The sequence below is a fragment of the Aulostomus chinensis genome, chromosome 3 (genome assembly GCF_037954235.1).
Source record: "Aulostomus chinensis isolate RoL2024-O1b breed Wild chromosome 3, RoL_Achi_v1.0, whole genome shotgun sequence".
Lineage (NCBI taxonomy): Eukaryota > Metazoa > Chordata > Actinopteri > Syngnathiformes > Aulostomidae > Aulostomus > Aulostomus chinensis.
Window position 1 is genome coordinate 23,536,705 of NC_141322.1, and position 9,504 is coordinate 23,546,208.

General features: G+C 42.0%; 1 protein-coding gene across 1 annotated transcript in view; it reads right to left on the bottom strand.

Annotated features, from left to right (window-relative positions):
* The window catches only part of gli1 (GLI family zinc finger 1), a 46,151-nt gene extending 39,537 nt beyond the window's left edge, over positions 1-6,614 (bottom strand). Inside the window, exon 1 of the mRNA XM_086199819.1 lies at positions 6,218-6,614. The gene's annotated coding sequence lies outside the window, so the exon portion shown is untranslated. The remainder of the gene's footprint in view (positions 1-6,217) is intronic.
* Positions 6,615-9,504: the final 2,890 nt, after the last annotated feature.

Sequence of the window (9,504 nt, forward strand, 5' to 3'; positions counted from 1 at the left end):
AGCGTGCAGCACATGCACAGGAGCGGTATTTACCGTACAGTGCTCCTCTCTCTCCGTCGTAAAGAAACGCTGAACAAAAGTTAGTTACCTCTCACAAAACCCAACCTTCTGGCAGTTTCCTGGGCAGCAAATATCCCGTCAATAACAACCTCAATAGAAAATAAACAGCTAGTCTTCATTTATGTTTTATGGCGCTTGACCACAGGGACCATCACTCTCACCAATATTTGACCCTTTAAGGATTTCAGTAAAAAAAACAACACATTTTATGACTTTTTTTTGGGTTAATCCAGTTCTGCTGTTCTGTTTCTGCTATGAAAACATTCAACAGATGTGAAATTAAAAAAAGACGGTGTTGAATTTTCTCTTAATCATCAGCAACATTCCACATGGAGCCTGAAGTCGGATCAAAGTGCTCGGCAGACTGACTGTCATGTCAAATGTGTTGTAGTAAATATGAAGCTGTTTGACTTGAGGGCGCCGTTACCTTTGACCCACAGCAGATGCATGTCAGCGTATCAGTGACGGCGCTGCCTGCTTTTGGCTTGCACCAGTAGTAAGTCGTGTGTGTGTGTGTGTGTGTGTGTGTGTGTGTGTGTGTGTGTGTGTGTGTGTGTGTCAACTGCGCTATACGTCAACGCATGTAGACTGACTTCCTGTTATTGCATCTGATCTGGTTAATGTGGCATCAGCAAGCCACTGTCACTTAACTTCCAGAATAGAAAACGATGCAAGAGGCAGAGCGGTAGAGGAGGAGCGGGAGAACAAAAGAGGGAGAAATTAAAAAAAGATGAGGTGAAGAAGATTCACACAGAACTGGAAAGATTTCTGACAGGGAAGAAGAAAAAAAACGACAAAAAAGGAGGGGGAGAAGACATACAATAAGAACCGAGTGGTTTTTGACCTCACAATGCTTTCTCATAAACATTCAACGTGCAGCAAAAATGCAAATGTGGTTTGCGCTAGCCTTTGTGTCATATTGTGTTTTTGAGGCTCTAAAACCCTGGAACTGGGAAGTATTGTTATACAGTATATGTGTTATTATATTCACCAGTAGAAGCAGTTCAAGATGGAATTTCACCATTTTCCATATTCAAAAGGCATTTGGTCATTGCTCATTTTGACCATCACTTGCAAACACGATCGCTCAGCCACTGTGAATCCACTACAAATTTCAAAAAACATCCACTAGTGATCACTTTGACTGACGCTGCAGCCGGGATATTAGGGAGGCACGATAATATCAGCATAATATCTGTATCGGTTTTGCCTTTTTATTCATTTATTGCCTTTTTCCAGTGTTTCGGAAGTAAAAAATAATCTGTTTTGAATCAATTTGTTTTATCGAGATAATATCGGGATTGGTAAATATCGGCTATCAGCCAGGCCGTATCAGATATTGACAAAAGAAATCCAATATCATGCGTCCCTAGATATGATTCACGGTTTGATTTCAATAAAAATTTTGATATTTTGTTCAGCCCCGAGTAAAACCAATGAGAAATAAGTTCATACATATGTATTATATCCCCTAAACTAAATCACTACTAACTGTGTGACCACCAAACAGTGTGTGTTCCATCTTTTTGCACATTTTAAGTCTAAATATGCGAAACACGCTGCGTAGGAGCGATATCACTAATGTCTGTGCTGTGTAGTGGACGGCTCTGGGCCTGCTGTCGGGGAGTGCACTGTATGGTATGAAGATGCTCAGGAAATCTACCGGGCCAAAGATGTCAGCACCTTATCTCATATCAGATAACAGAGTTGTTGTCCAGAAGGTTTATAACACACACGCAAACACACACACACACACACACACACACACACACACACACACACACACACAAAATCTTTCTCAGCTCCTTTAACTTCAGGTCCCTCTTTTCTTTGTGGAAGTTGGAAATCATTATTGCAGCAGTAAAGTGTAATGACTTTCACATAAAACAGTAGTGAAAATTCTTACACGTGAAGTGCTGAAAAAGGAGAAATCTAACTTTAATTTGTTGGACAAGAAAGACAAAAAAAAACAACATTTTTTTAAACATGATAAAAGTTTTAGTTATTCAAAAAACCTCCAGGATCCAACACAACACAGGTGTGATGGAGGGAGCGCAGGGTGACTGATGCTAGGTTGCAACTATACTGATGATGGCAGCGCAGCACACACACACGCACACACACACACACACACACACACACACAAGCATAGCACGGCTATGGTAACCTGACGAAATAATAAACACCACCCACTCTTTCCTTACTCTCTGCCTACGGACAGGACAGCGCCGTGAGTCATCAGCACACACACCCACTCACTATGAAAACATACAAAAATACACATGCATGCATGCAAGTTGAGAATCTTGGCTGCACAAACATACAAACACCTGTATTAAATCAAGTGAGTTCACACTGTTACAACAAACCAGGCCGACTCACTAACCTGAGCACTTTCCCACCACATGGTTTCAACTCCCCTGTACGACGGTTTCACTGGGGATGAATGATACTGCATGTTTGCACACATGCCGCAACTCTACAACTGAGTTGAGTGATATCAAATTATCCATATAACTTTCGTACGTGATATTTATCTTTTGTACGTTTTGAAAAACACATGCAAACGGTGAATTCGAAAAAGCAACTCTTTTCTTTCGCATTCAGAATTTATTTATTTATTTATTGTTATTTCCTCATCATTGGCAAAGAAGAAGAAGGGACTTCCATGAATATCTACCACTGGGTCATTCCAATCTATTTTCTTTCTTTTTTTTTTTTTTAAAGATCAATACCTGCCGATACTGTGCAGATATTACTGTGCATCCCTCGATATCAAGCTGTCTGCTGGAGGCGGCGGTGTTGCCCTGCTGTAACTCCTCACTGTGTATTAAATGTACAGAAAAGGAACGAGGGGACAGAACATCCTGCCACTGAGTCTGCAGTGGAGCCAATCAGAGCGCCGAGCAGACATCTGTATAAAGAGGGTCGGGCATAACAGAGCCATTCTCTCCAGATCAGGCTGCACCGGTTTTGAAAAGATCTTTTAAAACTAAAATGATCTCTGTCCACTTAAGTGTTTGAGCACTTCATTTCAAAACGGATCCACGTCCATGTAGGGATGCTCATCACTGGGATGGTGCTCTCTCTAGTCTCTGGTTAGATGCAGGACAAGTCAGTGAAACTAAGACAGGAGTGGAAGGTGAGCTGGAACTAAAAGTAACATTATAATACACATATACATCATATTACATGATAAACTCTTTGGTTCACGTACAGTATCTCCTCTTCCATCACTTCAACTATCACCTCAAGTACAGTCAAACTCAGTCTCCTATTGCTTTCAACTGATTTTTCTTTTTTCATCCCGCTGCTGCAATTAGTCTAATCTGCCTGCTAATGGGTAGGAATGCCCCAAGTGACCATGAACAATAATATTTCCCATGACTGCAGCAGTTCCCCTTTCTATTATGTGTGCCCTTTGGCGAATGCAATTCAAGCTTTTTAAGTATCTTTTCCCCTTATAGTGTAAGTCCCACAACTTAATAACACCCCCCCACACACACACACACACGCATACATACACACACACCCCCACCTCCCATTTAATTTCAGCATCATATGTAAATCTAGAAGTAGGGATTTATACTGGAAACTGAATCATTAGTGCAACTAAGTAATATTTTGCAGTATTTAACAGCAACTGTAGACTCCTGACACACGTTGTAGAAAGATAATTGATAGATGATGTCATGTTTGGCTCAAAACCACAACCAGCATCCACCAAACTGAATGACAGGCAGCAGACAAAGTTGCGGAGCACAGCAAATCCTCAGACCTGTGAACCAAAATAACCTTCCAAAACCAAACTCTGACATCATCAATCAGACTGAGTGGGGCATCCAATCACTGACGTGAAGGAGGAAAAGTAGACAGCAGAAGATAGCCTGGACAGCGTATGTGTCCCCTGGAGCATCCCCAGGCCTGTCCGCTGCCCATCAGCTCCACGCTGCATGGTTGCAGCCAGAGCCACCACAGACAGACAGCTGCTATTAAACCCTGATTGTTTCAGGTTCACAGGGTGTGAAAGGGTCTGATTGAGGGGCTGTGATCCCTGTGAGGGTGGTCTCTCTCTCTCTCTCTCTCTCTCTCTCTCTCTCCTTTCTCTCCCTCCCCTTCCCTCACCTCCCTATCCCTCTTTCTCTCTCTATCTCTGGAAGGTGGGTGTTAGGGAAGAAGAGGAGTGTGTGTGTGTGTGTGTGTGTGTGTGTGTGTGTGTGTGTGTGTGTGTGTGTGTGTGTGTGTGTGGAGGGGGGTGCAGCAGGCATCACGTGACGTGTGTTTCTTGCTGAGCGGACCAAAATGGAATCAGGACAAAAACACAACACTTGTTGCTGCCTGCCTCTCTGGGTTCATGTGTGTCATGTGACCAATGGCTGACGGTGCCAATGCAAAAAAAAAAAAAAAGCCATCTCATCCCCATTAACCCCACGTAGATGAAGCACTAAAATGTGGCATTATTCTTCTTAAACAATCATTAAATTCATCCCAGAGGCTCAGATTGAACTGACTACCAAGGAGAAGGAACTCAACCACCACAACATTCAATTGTATCCAGGCAGATAAAAACTTATCCGAGCCGTGATGATGTGATAACGCGGATCGCTCCTCTCTTGTGACGGCAAGTAGGAAGACAGCTCCTTCCTGTATGCTCTGTTTGTTTAAGAGCATTCCCATTAAGGAGCCTTTTGGCCTTAACACACTTGATAAAGAACAGGGAGAGCGAGGAAGCTCCCCTGCAGAGCTTTTCACATGTGGCCAAAGGACAAGTGCACTTTCCTCTCTGAAAAACTGCCCCCCCCCACACCACAATACTTCAAACTTGAGAAGAACCAAAGCATGCTGAATTTATGATTTGAGCTTATTTTCTGTTTTTTTGGTCAAAATGGCAAAGTCGATGATATAAACTCATGAAGAAGCTGAATTCACTCGTTATCCAATCATACTTCTCATTGCTTCTTCTTTTTTTTCCCTGATTTTTTTTTTTTTTTGGTACATATTTTGCTGCCCACCGGGCCTGCGACTCTTTTCATTTCACAGTTTATTCTAGTTACAGAACTTTTACTGCTTTGCTAACAATCTCGACATCTCACCAACAATAATTTCCTGCCGTGAAATCAACTAAAATAATAAAACTATCAGTAATCTGATGGCTGCTGCCTCTGTTTTCCCAATAAATTCAGATCACGATTTCTGGGTTTTTTTTTTTTTTTAGAAGATCTACTCTAAGTGGAACAGTGTGTGTGAGAGTGTGTTTGTGTGTGTTTCGGCAATGTGTGTGTGTGTGTGTGTGTTTAGCACTTCTCACTGTCACTTTGGTATAAATAAGTGTTTAGCTGTTCTATTGAGTCCTCTGTTGACGCTCTCCAGTGTAAAGACCAGCAGCCTAATCTCCTCACATTGTCAACCGCCTTTAGAAGGTCATTAGAATTCATAATCTATCTTAGATTACAGCAATTTATTGCTGTCTTTTCACTGAACATACAAACAGATAGATGTAGCACATGCAGGTGTTTCCTCTTAAAATCCTTCTGCTGATGTTGTGTGTGTGTGTGTGTGTGTGTGTGTTTGTGTGTGTCCTGACAGAAACTCACATTTGGAAAAGATATTGGCACCTTAAGTATTTCAGGTTACAAGAAACAGCTGTTCTCCGGTGGTCCTGCGACCCTAGCTGTGCCAGATGAGTTTAAACTGTGCAAGCAGTCAGAGAGAGAGAGAGAGAGAGAGAGAGAGAGAGAGAGAGAGAGGCCAAAGCGTTGGAGGTATGAGGCAGGAAAACATCTTATTTTCTGGAATCTGTTCCATCAAGTTTTGTCTCTCCACATCACCACACATGGCTCGAAAAGACAGAGCTACTTTAGAGGACAAATCCACAAAAACCAGCGTGTCAGAGTGAGGGGAGGATTACGGGACGGTTAGTAGAAATAACATGCATGAAATCTGTGTTGTCGCTGAAGCGTAAAACAGAGTAAACACACTTAAATCACCTCGCTTGAAGAGGTGATGCCAACAGAAGCATCATTGACATACATAAAACAAAACATCTGCAATATCTCCTCTTTTTTTGGTAATTAATTCCGCGTCGAAAACACAACTTTCTCACTCAGAATAAACTTGGAATCTGAACTTTTGAAAATGAACGGTCATCACCACGTACCTCAGGTCAGCGCAGGAGAAACCAGCATGAAACTTTTTGACTTGAATCCCAGAGATTTTAGAGGAGCTCAAAGGGTCCACGGACAGCGAAAGTCTGGGTTTCCAGTAAAGCCTCTCTCTCTCTCTCTCTCTCTCTCTCTCTCTCTCTCTCTCTCTCTCTCTCACTCTCTCTCTCTCCCTACTTTCTGGCAGACGCGCTCGGATGGAGGTGACTGAATTCACAGAAACAGAAACGTTATCCTAATTTTACAAGTGCTTTCCCATCGCTCCTTCGCGTTGCTTCTTCTCCTTCTCCTTCTCCTTCTACTTCTTCTTCTTCTTCTTCTTCTGAGTCACTTTACGGTTACAGAACTGAGCCCCATGTTCGGCTACGGAGTCCCGCAAAGCGCCCTGGAGGTTGTTGCACAGCCAATGCGGTAATGCTCACCCCCTTCTTGTCCTCCCTCCTCCCTCCCTTTCTCCACAGTCTGTGGACCACCCCGAAACAGGAAGTTCATTTTTTTTGTTTTTCTTAAAAAAAAAAAAAAAAGACAGGGGAAAAAAAAGACCAAGCTGCTTCATTTTTCCTCTCAAAATGAACGTGCACGATAGAAAACCCACCCCAAAAGCGTTAATCTCTGCGCAGTTTATTAGTAATTTCATGAATATTTATGCACGATCGTTAGACCTCCTATTTAAAGACATATCGCGCACGTGTCGGCTGCTTCTATATAGAGTGTGTTCCTATAAGGTAATTAGGAGGATCTATCTATACATGTGTGTTTTGTTGACTCTAATGGTGTAATTTCAGAGCAGCTTCTCAGACAGCGTGTGTGGCTGACTACATGCGGGGATGCTGCAGATTGCTGCTGAGACTTGCCAGGAAAATCCACCACAAAACCCGGACTGGATTTTTTTTTTTTTTTAAAGTCTGCAGCTCAGGACGAGAGCTATTCAGGTCACAACTGGGATTCATTTAATCAGGTTTCTTATTCTTTAAACTGACCGGTTTAATGCCAGTGTTAATCAGATCTTGGAAAGCACAAGTTTTGTTTTATTCCAGCATCTGCCCATACGGCCTCAGGGGACCTATGAGCCAAAAGTGTTGGTGGCAAGTTGATTAATTCCAAATTTGTACCGCAAAAGCCCCATATTTTATTTTGTTTTGCGCTCACATGGTTCATATTCCTAAATGAATTTGTGCTTCATCAAATTACCACAACTGAACTGACACAGGAAACATGGAGCCAGGTTTTTAGGGGCTACATTAGCAGTTTGATAGCTAAAGTTACATACACGGCGCAAAATCTACAGAGGCTCATTTCTTCACACTCTAACAACTCTGCAACATATTGATCTGACACTTGTAGACCATTTGTGGCTCATTCATTATCATTCAGTTCAGGTGCATAGTTCTTATTAAAGGAAATGTGTCTTATCTGGCAATTTTAGTGATAAGATATTGATTAAGAGCTACTTGGAAGCTAGTGGACCAAAAAAAAGATGAAATTTCCAGTGAAAAAAAAAAGTTGTTCGTATGCTATGTAATTGGAATGCTGTTTCGATGGCGTCTTCTTAAACCATTTCTGTGCATTTGTGTATGAGGTTCTTGTCCGGACTCCTCCAGAGGACCTTGGTGGCCCCTTGGTGGGATTCCACCTCTCGACTGTTCGGGACTTGGCTTCGATTGGCTTCCTCATCAAACCTGCACCTGGATGATAGGTCAGAGATCAATAACGGTCCGAGCCAGACCGACGTAATCTTTTATCTCTGTTTGGTGAAAGCGTCTCTCCAAATGGTGCCAGGTGCCAGGTAAGGCTGCCGCAACAGTTTGCTCAGTGGATCAGTGAATTCATGTCCTCTTGACATGATCGGTTGCCCTTTAAAGACTAAAAGTAGACGTCGTGAATTCCTGAAGTGTTGTGGAAAGTTAAATTGATGTGCAGCAGCTCATCATAGTTTTAGTCTTTTGTGTTTTTTTTTTTTTTTAATTCCAGACTGGAGTTGTTGTTGTGTGTGTGGGTTTTTTTTTTTTTTTTTTTTTTTAATAGGACATTTGACTTTAACATGATTGTCTCAGTCTGTGTTATTCTGCTGATCCACAGTTGAGGCTCTTGTCTTGTCTCCTGTCTTAAAAAAAAAAATGACATTGAATTAATCAGGCGACTCATTTACATGATGTTACTAAAGTTCCAAAAGGGAAGGGTTACTTTGGTTTTTAATTGGAGGATTTTGTCTCCAAACTACAAGGGAGGTGCCTTTCACGTAGAGCACAAACACTCAACAACTAGAGGGCATCAAGGGGACCTCAGCTAAACTGGATTTAGATGGATCTGCCCTAAAATGTCACGTTTTCTTCCCTGGATCCCCCCCCCCCCCCCACACACACACACACATTAACACCAACAAGGTAGATGAGTGGATCCAGCATTTGTTTTTACATTATGAAACATTATTACAGATGCATCCTTACAAAAATATGTAAAAGAAAAGAAAAGCGTTCATTTTTTTCAGTCATTATGACAAAATGCGAGAGTGTTTCATAAAAATCTCTAATAGAAAAAAAAGAAATTAGCATTTCACCAGGTATGCGTTATCTTTTAAAGGAGCATGCGTGCATCAAAATCAGAGAGAAATATTAAACACCTCACATCCATACCTGCATGCTGCAGTTTCACTAGAATGAAAGCGCAGCTGAAGCCTGAACAGTTGGTGACCTGAATCAAAGCGGGAGTTCATTGACAAGACAAGAGCAACGGTTAAGTCAGATTTTGTCAATGGGAGTCGTGGGCTTTAGTCCTAGTGTGGCTGCTGCCGTAGCGCTCAAGCAGGGAATTCTTGGATGTAAATCGGCCCACAGATGCTGGAGCCATATGCCTCATCTGACTGCAGAGAGAATCCTACACAGGCTTCTCTGGAGGTTCTCAATGGAGCGGATTAAAGGTGAGGAGGCAAATCCTCAGAGGCCAAGTGTAGCTGGTCTTACTGGTCTTACTGGATCGTCTAACACGTGTGGTCAATGGTCAATCGTTCATGAATGATCGATTTAGGGATTAAATGATGCATTTTACACAATACACAATGATTTTTACCTAAATTACGTACCCATTAGTGCTGATCATTTCGAACAGCGTTCTGAATAAAATAGATCAACACCTCTCAAACAAACATTCAAGTTCTTATGAAGGGAGGATTTATTACAGGGCATAAAGGGACAGAGAAACTCTCTGAAGACAGTCATGAAATTTGTTGTGGGTAAAGAATTATACGCATAGATACGAGATAATTTACATTCACTGCAAAAACCAA